We start from the raw sequence: 11,149 nt of genomic DNA, 5'->3' as shown, positions 1-11,149 counted from the left end.
CTGATCGGCCATTAGTGGTGCTACCGATCCTATCTTAATCATAGACGTTGACGCCCCCTGCGTACAATATTTTTTGTTTCTTGCCACTCCCCAAAACTTAGTTTTATGCCCCACATGAGTGCACAGATAAAGGTGAAGGGCAGGAGGTTTAGGAGGGATGGGAGGAAAAACTTTTTCCCCAGAGGTTGGTGACTGTCTCTATATGCGCTGCCTGGGATGGTGATGGTGACGGGTTGCATCACATCCTTTAAAAAGTAACTGTATGAGCACTTGGCACGTCAATACATTCAAGGATACGGGACTAGTGCTGATAAATGTGATTAGGTAGGTAGTTCAGGTATTTCTCACCTGCCGGTGCAGATTCGAAGGGCCGAAGGGCCTCTTCTGCCCTGTGATTCTGTGATTTTATGATTCGTCCATGGATGTTCATTTTTTCATCATTTGAGGGGGACGGGAGTTGGTCAACATAAGGGAATATTCAGTGCCCGTGTTTTAGGAAATGCCATGAGGTATAATATAAGTACCATGCGCTCTTAGTGCTCTGAAAAATGGTGCATTCTGAACGTAGAGGCGTTGCAAAATGGAATTTAGGAAAGCAACAATGCAATTGGGTGAAGCCTAAATTCCCGTTTTAGATAAAGTTATTTTACTCAGGCGTTTGTTGATGATTGAGATGAACTTTAAAATCAGTAAGAATAATTATTCGGTAAAGATAAACAGCTTGAATCATTAAAGCTAAGGACTGGTTCTCAATCAAGCAAGCCTGCTTTGCCATGGATTAGTTCAATATTGTTGAATGTTACTGAAGCAGAACTCATCCAGAAAACTGTTGTGTATTCCAGTACATTCGTGAATTGTGCATTGTGGATGGAGGGAAGGTTTTGCAGAGTCAGGGGATGATGTCCTCGCCACAGAATTCCCAGCTCCTGACCTGCCCTTCTAGTCACAGTTTCTAATCAATGGTTTTTCCGTGGATGTTAAAAATGGGTAATTGAACGATGGCGATACCATTAAATGACTAGGAGAATTTGTTGGATACTCTTTTTTGTAGGTGGTTATTGCCTGTCACTTGTGCGGGGCTAATATGACTTGTCATTTTTCAGCAGAAGCCTGGATATTGCCCAGGTCCTGATGCACACGGGATTAAATTTCTTCAGCATTTGTTGAGTCGCGAATGGTGTTGAAATCTGAACAATCATCATCGAACACTAGCCCCACCCCCTCCCCCGCCACAAATCATCCTCTGGGTTTATGATGCAGAGAAGTTAATTGATGAAACAGCTCAAGGTGGTTTGGCTAAGGACACTGCCCCAGGATCTCGTGCAGTGATGTCATCGGGATGAGATGATTCACCTGCAAAACAAAACAAAAAAAAGTCTTCTTTTGTGATAGGCACCACTCCAATCGATGGAGAAGGTTCCCCATTATTTTTATTGACACCAATCATGATATATCTCCTTGATACCACAGGATGTCAAATGTTGTCTTGATGTAAATAACTGCCGCTCTCCACTCACCTCGTGAATTCAGCACTTTTGACCATTTTTGTTTAAGGCTGAACCGAGAGCTGGAGCTTGTCCGAAGCACAAAATGGTCGCCAGTGAGCAGGTCACTCCCGAGTACGTGGCGAGTGAAAGCAATGCCCGTGACACATTCCATCACTTTCTTCATGATGATGATTAGGCAGATGGGCCGGTAATTCGATTGGTTGGATTTGTCGTGTTTTGTTTTTGTGGATAGGCCCAGCTGCGCAACTGCTCACATTTTCGCGTAGATGCCAGTGTTTTAGTTGGACTATACCAGGTTGTCTGGGACGGTTTATTCCGCAGCACTGATCTCCCGTAGAATAAGCGGTATCTGACAGGACCCATAGTCTCTGCATCATCCAGTTCCTTCAGTCATTCCTTAACGTCAAGTGTGAATCACATTGGCTCAAAACTGGCATCTGTGATGCTCTCATCCTCAGAAGGGCGCCGGGATGATTCATCCACCCATCTCTTCAGGCTGAATGTGGAGGCAAGTTTTTCAGCCATGTATATGCACTAATGTGCTGCGCACCACAATCATTGCCGATGTGTATAATGGTGGGGTGTCGAGCACCATTGAGTCGTTGAATTGTCCACCACTATTCAAGATGGCATGGGCAGAACTTCAGAGCTAAGTTAACGTTATTTGCTGCTGGGATCAATGATCCCTGTCATTCGCATCGCTGCTTTGCATGCAAGTCGTCCTGCCTCGCAATTCACCAGGTCGAAGCCGCGTTGTTAGGTATGATTGCTGCTTTTCCTGATATCTGACAGATGTCGACAACGGTCATTCGTTTCAGCAATTCACCTCGAAAGCCTGGAAGGATAAGAGCATAAGTGGCATGGGAACACAATTATTGGAAAATCCTTTCCAAGTCACACCTCATCCTTACTTGGAGATACTTCAGCGTTCCCTGACTACCACTGGATTAAACACCTATAAATCCACCGCTCGTAACACTGTGTGTGCACCCGAATCACATGGACAGCAACAAGAGGAATATGTGATATCGGAAAGAATGCTCATCTTGCCAATGTAGCCCACGGAAAGAAAGTGCTGCATTATGCCGAATCTAAGAATGTTTTTGTCATTTGATAATGAAAGGACGTCCCTGCATGTGTACTTTGTATGTCTAAACTAAGGCTAACTACAACGTGCATGTTTTAATTAAATTCCTTTCGCAGTACTCTGGTTCCTAACTGAGAATATATATCTTAATTTGGCTCCTGAATACCTAAATCTGTAGCCAAAACGATTGGCTGGAAATTTCCTCCCCAAATCGCACCCCGAACCCCCACCCTCACACTCCCCATCAGCCATCGCATTCACCCCGCCCACCACACCACCCATCCCCCGCATCACCCACCCCCTTCAAAAACGTCAAATCCGCACGAAGATCAATAACGTGCAACGGGTAAAATGGTGTCGCGTTCTTAATTCTCCCCAATTGCAGATGGAGAACGTCCGGGCCCACCTTTCTCAAGTTACTAATTAACAGGTTATTGAGCTTGTGAGCGAGCCTAACGCATCTTCTCCCGTTTGCTGCATTGCATTTGCCGTGGCTCAGACGAGAAAAATAAGTGTTTTTGTGCAGCTACTGTGAGACGGCAAATGTGTGGAAGGGAACTCCTGCCTCCGGGAGCATGATTGAATACAGCAGCAGATTGCGCTGAGGAAGATGGCAGCATCTTCATGCTTTTTTTCCCACTTTTTTGTTTCTTGCCTGATCTTTCAATGAAAAGTATTTTTCGAAAAATTTTCTGAGAGTAGGTTGTTTTGAGCTTGTAGCCATACCGACTCTCTGTTCACAGCATTACACTCTGCTGCATGAGGTCCAGGTGTTCACTGCCGATTGGACGTGGACACCAATTTGCATCACTCATTGCCTCTTACCCGGAATTTGATGAGTTGAGGAGGGGTACGCCGTCTAATGGAGGGTGATTGGGACAATAGGGAGCAGACCATACATTTTGCATTTCCCCAATGTCACATTGCCGAAAAACGTAAAATCCAGTCCGATGCCTTCTTAATGTAATGTTGCTTTATGAACCTAAATCATTTTTAGCGTTTTAAACCTGCAGCGGGGGAACTTGTCCTGCATTTCTACTGTAACTGTTGCTACCGAGTCTGCAGCAATGTCTCATAACCAAAAACACTGCTCAGTGGATCTCACTCTGTGTTGCATTAGCCAGAGCATTCACAATGTCCCTGAAATGAATTGGAGCTTCAGGATCTGCTTTGCATACAAACGATGCCACAGAACATTGTTATTTTGTGCCTACATTACGAAGCAAACATCGCTCTTCAACTGATATGAAGTTAGGAAACTGGCAGAAACTCCAGCAGTTTACAGTTGCAGACAGCAGGTCCGCAGCATATATACATGTCAATTTATCTAGTTAATTTATCAGGGGCCTATGTGGATAATATACTTGATATCTGTACACTTAATTTACCAGATAAAATACTGCATAACGGTTTGGATAATTCACGATTGAATTCATTAGAAAATTGTGTGCTTCATTCCTGGGGCATTTCAATGTTTAATTTGGAGGGAAATTCTGGAAAGATGCTGATAATTTATTAGATAATAGTTTTGATAATTAATTTGTTCAAACATTGGCTGCTTCAATATATAATTGTGTAAATTTGTGTTTCTCCCTATTTTTAACTGTTTCCTTATTTACAGTTCTGGCCTGTACAGCTTCAGGTGCTGATAATTTGGTTAACCATCTTTGCATAATTCAAAAAAAGTGAATTGATATTTATGACTCTCAGTGAAAATTAATGACATTGTATGGATATAAATACTAGATTTGCTCAGGGAATAATAGGTATAGGATAAATGAAGGCAAATCTTAATTTTTGACGTTTCTTTTGGGCTGTAATTGAGTCAAAACGGCTTTGATTTTCTAATGTTTCCCCCGTTATCCAGTGCAACCTACATGTTCAACAGAAGATCAAACTTCGACTTATATACATTACCTGGCGATTTCAAGGCTGTTTGTGATTATCTGTGACCGTTCCCATCAAGTCAATCAAAGTTTGTTGCTTTCATTCCAGTTAGAACATTGTGAATCGGAGGCAGCATTTGCCAACTGGGCTGTGTATGTCACCATGTAAAGATTTTTTTTTGTGTGGTCAGAGCTTGCCAACTTACAAGCTGATACAGGAATGTAAAAATCTGTTTATCCCTTATCCGACTAATACGACTTACTTTTTTCAAAGTTCATGTAAATAATTAACCAACATCTTCAGGAATTAATATGATCCAAAATGTTAATTCACCACCACGTTTATAGACATTGTTCCATTGCATTGATGTTTTCCTAAATTCAAGTTAGTGAAAACTACACTTTCAGTCTGCTCCAGGTTGCAAAGCCTTGAATGCACTTGGTACTTCACTCTCTCTATTCAGTCATCCCTTTATTGTGAGAATGTGCATTTTCTATTCCTTAATCTGGGCATCCTGAGTCTGACCGGAGATTTCAGCCGAAAAGCTATTCTGTACCCTTGCAAGAACCAAGAAATCCTATCCTACACCATAGGCACCAGAACCACAAACACAATTTCAGAAGCGAACCAATTACTTACTTTTGATATTAATTAAGTCTGGAGTTATTTAACTTGCTTTGAAATGCAGATAAAATTTAAATAAACGTGTGCATTAAGTTAGTAAATGTATGGCAGTAACATAGTGGTTCATTGAGATTCACTGAGAAACTCTAATCTCGAAAATTCAATGGAGTTATATTACGATAACAACAGAAACATTGAAGCAGCCATGATTATCTGCGGCTCACGTCAGTTTCGCATGATTTATAAGGATTATTGAATTTAATCAGTACTTAGTAGAAATGTTTCAATTTAATTTTCTATATAATAACACAACATTGAATTAGGTCGCTAATTCACAAAAATGTTCTTGAATTTTGAAAAGGAAATGTGCATTTTACCAAATATTGCTAAAATTCAAGGATGTTATGATCCAAACCAATCTAAAATGAAAGTAGCTGCAAATTATGATAATGTAACCGTGGATATGTTAGGAGTTAGCTCATTTTCATCAGGTAATCGACACTTCGTTGTTTTACTCTTCTAATCATATATTAGACCTAAAATAATCTACCTACTCAAATCGATGTGCCCATCACGGTCCATGTCGACCTGGAACCTTTGCACTTTGTGTCCTGTAAGGGTCAGTGCTCAGCTTCACATTTAAAACCATTTCTCACGGATACTGTTAATGACACGCAAGTGACTCCCTTATGCCCTTTCGGAAACAAAGTGCTTTCAACAACAGCCGAACAATCAATGGGAACGCTCTGCTGTGTCCTCAGAATAAATAGTGGATTTTAACTTCATTGAAATCACATCTTCGAATTGCTCGCTCACTACACATTAACAGTAATGTGTCTTGCATCGCTTTGATTCCTATTGTCCTTGCATTTTGCGATATCCATTTACTACACTTTAAAACTAGTCTGTCCAGAAAGAAAACCTGGTCCTGCACAATACCTACTCTGCCTTCCCGTTCGCCAATAAATATTGCACACTTAATCTGATGGCAATGTCACCGTTCCCATTCGGCCAATCAACTGCCCCCTTGATCAGCACCAAATCTACCGAGTCAGCAAAGCAATGTTGCTTCACTTTTTCCTGCAATGAATTAGCGATGCATTCACCTGACCTATACCTTCAAAATGCCCAGCTGCGCATTAATCTTACATTGCTGAGTCTGACATAAAACACCTGACTCATCAGCCCTCATCCCCTACCACAACGTTTCACTGTGAATCTGCATAAAAATGTCAAAATGTTTTGATTGTCATTGGACCGCATCTGTGAGGACTCCTGGGTAAACTTTTATTCGGCCTCGTCTATGCTAGAGTTTCTTTGTAGCTCAGTGAACAATCTAACATGTCCTGTGCAACTACTATTACATCTTTATACTCCCCAGCGATCAGAGTATGTCCATGCTGCTGGGCAACACTTTACCTTCGAGATTTCCATCCTGTGTCACAGATACCCTTTCAAAAACTTATCGCATCCATAAACCGCGCAGCACACATTGCACCACTACCTCTTCCAGAGTATAACTCTACACAGCCCAGATTCCATTTTGCGTCTTCATTTCCCAAATGATATTGTACCTTCACACATGAATTGCCTCTTTACACCTCCCATTTACTATTTAAAATTCAACATGTCCAGCCATTTTTGTACCTTCAAATTGCCCAGATCACATTCCCCCTCAAAAAGCCCAGTACACAGTAGTTGCCAAGTTTAAATTGACGATGTTCCAATGAAAAGAGGAATGAGCAATTCCCTGTCCACATTTACTAAGTCCAATCCACATTTAGTACATGCTCGTCTAGGGAAGCAGGCCTTCCATGTTTGGGTCAAATGCATGAGCCTTTGCTGCAACTAGAAGAGAAGTTGCCTTGTTCATCTGTGAAGTATATCTCATTCTCTCTCTATCCCTCGCTCACAGCTAACGTTGTTGCCATTGTGATCCTTTCCAGAAGAAAGTGTGGTCTCTCCAAATGCATTACACTCTATATGATTGCAATGGCAGCGGCTGATCTCCTGGTTATCTGTACTGAAGTCATACTGAAGCAAGTGCTGCATATTTATTTTCTGGATTCATTCTTGTCCATGAGCACGGTGTGCCAAATAACTGAGACAATTATTTATGTAGTCACATCAGCCTCTGTCTGGTTAACATTGGTGTTCACCTTCGATCGTTTTGTGGCGATATGTTGTCAGGAGCTGAGAAAAAAATATTGCACAGAGACAACAGGCGTAGTTGTTATATCAGTAGTGAGTGTTTTTATTTGTTTGACAAACATTCCCTGGTATTTTGCGTATGAACCTGCATATATAATTGGCAACATACCTCGCGGTTGCATCCTAAAACAGGCATTTTTCATTTATGCTGAATGGGCTGCATTTGATTTGTTTAAGATTACTTTGACCCCATTTGTTCCATTCATTTTAATTTTGTTGCTAAATGTTTTGACGGTGAGACGTATTTTAGCCGCCAGTAAAGTTCGCAGGGGTCTCCGCAGTTGCTGCAATGGAGAACATCACAACGATCCAGAGATTGAAAGCCGAAGAAAGTCCATAATTTTACTCTTCAGCATAACGGGCAGCTTTATATTGATCTGGGCAACTCCAGTTGCATATGTTTTCTCTCTGCGTACAACACTCATTTCACATTCTGGCACTAATGAGCTTGAGTCAGTTGGAGTCATGCTTGCGGCCCTCAGTTGCTGCACAAATACATTCATTTATGTGCTGACACAGGCTAAGTTTAGGGACCAGCTGAGGAACGGAATGCAGTACCTTGTGAAATTGTGCGTAAAATTAGTCAAATTACAACTGAAAACCCATTGACATTTATAGGAGGACATAACCAATGAGCCTGAAGGGACTCACATTAGCAAAATACTTAAAGCCATGTATAGCCACTCTGGATAAAATTATATCCCTGCTAAAAATAGTCCTTTATAGTATAGCCTCAAATTGAACTTCTTTTCACAGTATACTGTCATAAATGTTCGGCTTGAGGCGTGATGATAATAATAATAAAAAAAAATTACTGAACAGCCCGTGTTATAATTGGGGGGTTTGAGAGGAGGAAATGTGATTCCAGGTTTTGAAACCATAGAGCTCATTATACAGTTGCTCTGATCATCAAGAGAACACCCCAAGCATCACGAGCTGGATCACAATAACTCTAACAAGCCTAACATAGAAAAACGTCACAAATACCCTTCAATTTCTCTTCTGGGCCGAATAATACATAGGGCGGTTTTCAGAACAGGATGCATGAAACCTGGCTCCCCCCGAATATCGGACAGTTGCACAATGAGCTGCTACTCAAAGTACCATATACCTCACATGATTAAAACAAGGATCGCCTGGCCATCACGTGCTTTGTGAAAGACCGGGCATTGACGCAATTGATCATATGGTAAATTTTATCACTCATCCCCACGACCTAGAGGACTTAGAGACGGTTCCATATATTGACTTCGGATTTCCCTACGATTCCTTTGATAGCTCAAAATTAATTATTCACGAACATAAATGCTGCCTCCTCCCCGCACGCTCATTCACAACACTCTATGTTTCATGTTCTCTGGTCCTTTCAAACACACAGCCACCAAAGGGAATGCTGAAGGCATTGAATACTGCAACGGGTAAGGACCCTGAAGAAAGGCTGGCTTATTACCGAGGACGTGTGCTCCTGAGCTAGCCAAGCTGCTTCCCAGCAGCTGAAACCCGCGAATTTACCTGGAAATGCAGACAAGTGACCAGGTCTGTTCTGTCCACTAATTTAGGAAACAATCCAAGTCGACAAAATGCGACCCCATTAATCTACTTCCGATCATCAGAATAAAATGGCGATGGAGGCCGTTGACAAAGCTACTAATTGACATTTATTCAGCAATAAATTGTTCGCTGCTGCTCAGTTTGGAATCTGCAAGGATCCCTCAGCTCCTGACCTAATTTCAAACCTGGGGCAGATATGTGCAAATCAGGTAAACTCAGGAGCTGAGGTGAGAGTGACCGCCCTTGGTATCAAGGCAAGAATTTACCACTCTTTCACTGCTGGCCTTGGCTCACTCTACCACGACTACATTTCCACCTCCAGGCTGCTCTTTCTAGGTGGCCAAGAAAGGAATTGTCAGCAGAATGCTGGCATTTATCAAATCGCCAAAAAAAACTGTTACTCCTCATGATTTATTGCATCTCAATATTAAGTACTATTTGACAATCGATGTCATAGTAAGTTTATCGCTGTCTAACACACATAGAGATGGAACTGGCACAATCATTTGTGATTTACAAATGCATTACTGGATGCAATAGCACGATTGGGAATCATAAGGAATTCTTCAAGCAAACTGAGAACTTTGATCCTTCTCCGATTATAATTGTTCTGCTGTTTCTCTGCCTTGCAGCTAACTTGTTGACGATGGGGATTCTGTCGCGGGGTAAGTCTGGACTCTCGAAATGTATCACTCGCTACCCGGTGGCCATGACAGGGGCGGATCGAGTCGTCATTATCCTCAACATGATATTACGACACATTCCAACTGTTTTCCAGAAGCAGCTTCTTTTCCTGTAGTCCATTTCTGTGTGCAATATCCGTGCCGTTCTGAATAATGCAGCCAATCACTTTTATATCTGGTTCACTGTAAAATTCACTTTCGATCGATTTGCTGCCATCTGTTGCCCGAAACTGAAATGTAAATATTGCACCGGAAAAAACTGCGACTGTCGTCCTGGGAACGGTGACTGTGCTGAGCTGCACAAATAACATGTCGTGGTATTTTATGGTAACAGGCCTGTGCTCAGGAACGTCCTCTGGTTTTGTTGGTAACGCGGGGGTGTTTGGTTGTCTCGGTTCTGGGCAGCAATTGACTTCACATATGAAATTCTAAACCGCGTAGTACCATTTTTCCTGATTCTGGTGCTCATTGTTTACTCTGTTAGGCATAATTTAGTAAGCAGCTGATCCAGGAAGTGACTCAGGCCTCACAACAGTGGGAAGAACCCCAGAGACCCAGGAATGGAAAGGCGAAATAAATCCATTATTATATTCTTTGCAATTTCAGCAAATTCCATCCTGTCTCCATGACTAACGGGCGCCCCGGGGTGGGGGTGTTTGAGTATTGCGCCAAGTACATTACAGGATGTGAAAAATTTACATTGACGACAGGGGTGGTTTTGATGTAGCAGGTACAAGCGATGAGCATTGTGGTGCTAATGGTATAATGGCGCAAATGTTATATGCCAGGTAGACAAGCAAACATAGGATTATACAGCATGTTTACCTGGCTGATGGCTGATATACCTGACAGACCAGATGAGGCTTTTGATTTCTAATGTAGAGTAGAAAAGTGTGGATACAACAGACGCAAATCTTGTTTGGGGGAAGACATATCAGTTTCACTAGGGAATGAGATACCAGGGACAAAGGGTGGAGGGAAAAACGTTGTTGAATTGTGGTGATGCGCATATGCAGGGATGTAGGGATGAATGAGATTCAAGTTATGCTGCGTTGAATGCTCAAAATAAGGAGGTTCTCGAGATGGAGGGTCTGATATGCCACGTAAACTGGTGAAATGGGGTGATTTATCAGGTAGATGGAAGTAGAGGGAGGAGGTTATGAAGCACAATCAGTGGAGCGTGATATATACCTGCAGCACCAGGAGAGGGGGTTCCTGTGCCTAGATCCTGGTTGAGGTGGGGATAGGGTGGAGAGCCAAGTACACTGGTAGAGGTATAATGGACACAATGGGATGTGTAGATATTCCTGTACAGTGGGTTAAGTCTGGTTGCCGAACAGATCGAGAGATAAACGAGGCACGGGGAATGGCGTTTTTTTCGTGCACAAAGTGGCGGAATAAGCTATAAGTGAAGCAAAGGAAGAGAGGGTTAATATAAAAGGTAAACTGGCAGAGGGGTAAATATATAACTCGTGCTGCAGGGCAGGCAAAGATAAACAAGATTTTCCAGGGAAGAAGGAGATGTAGACCAGCTACGCTCCGGGGGCTGGGGGTGGAGGAGTGTGGGAATATGCGAGGACTAATGGACGGGGAGTGAT

This window comes from Cetorhinus maximus, unplaced genomic scaffold, assembly GCF_964194155.1.
Source record: "Cetorhinus maximus unplaced genomic scaffold, sCetMax3.hap1.1 HAP1_SCAFFOLD_45, whole genome shotgun sequence".
NCBI classification, from domain to species: Eukaryota; Metazoa; Chordata; class Chondrichthyes; order Lamniformes; family Cetorhinidae; genus Cetorhinus; species Cetorhinus maximus.
This window is presented reverse-complemented; position numbering follows the sequence as displayed.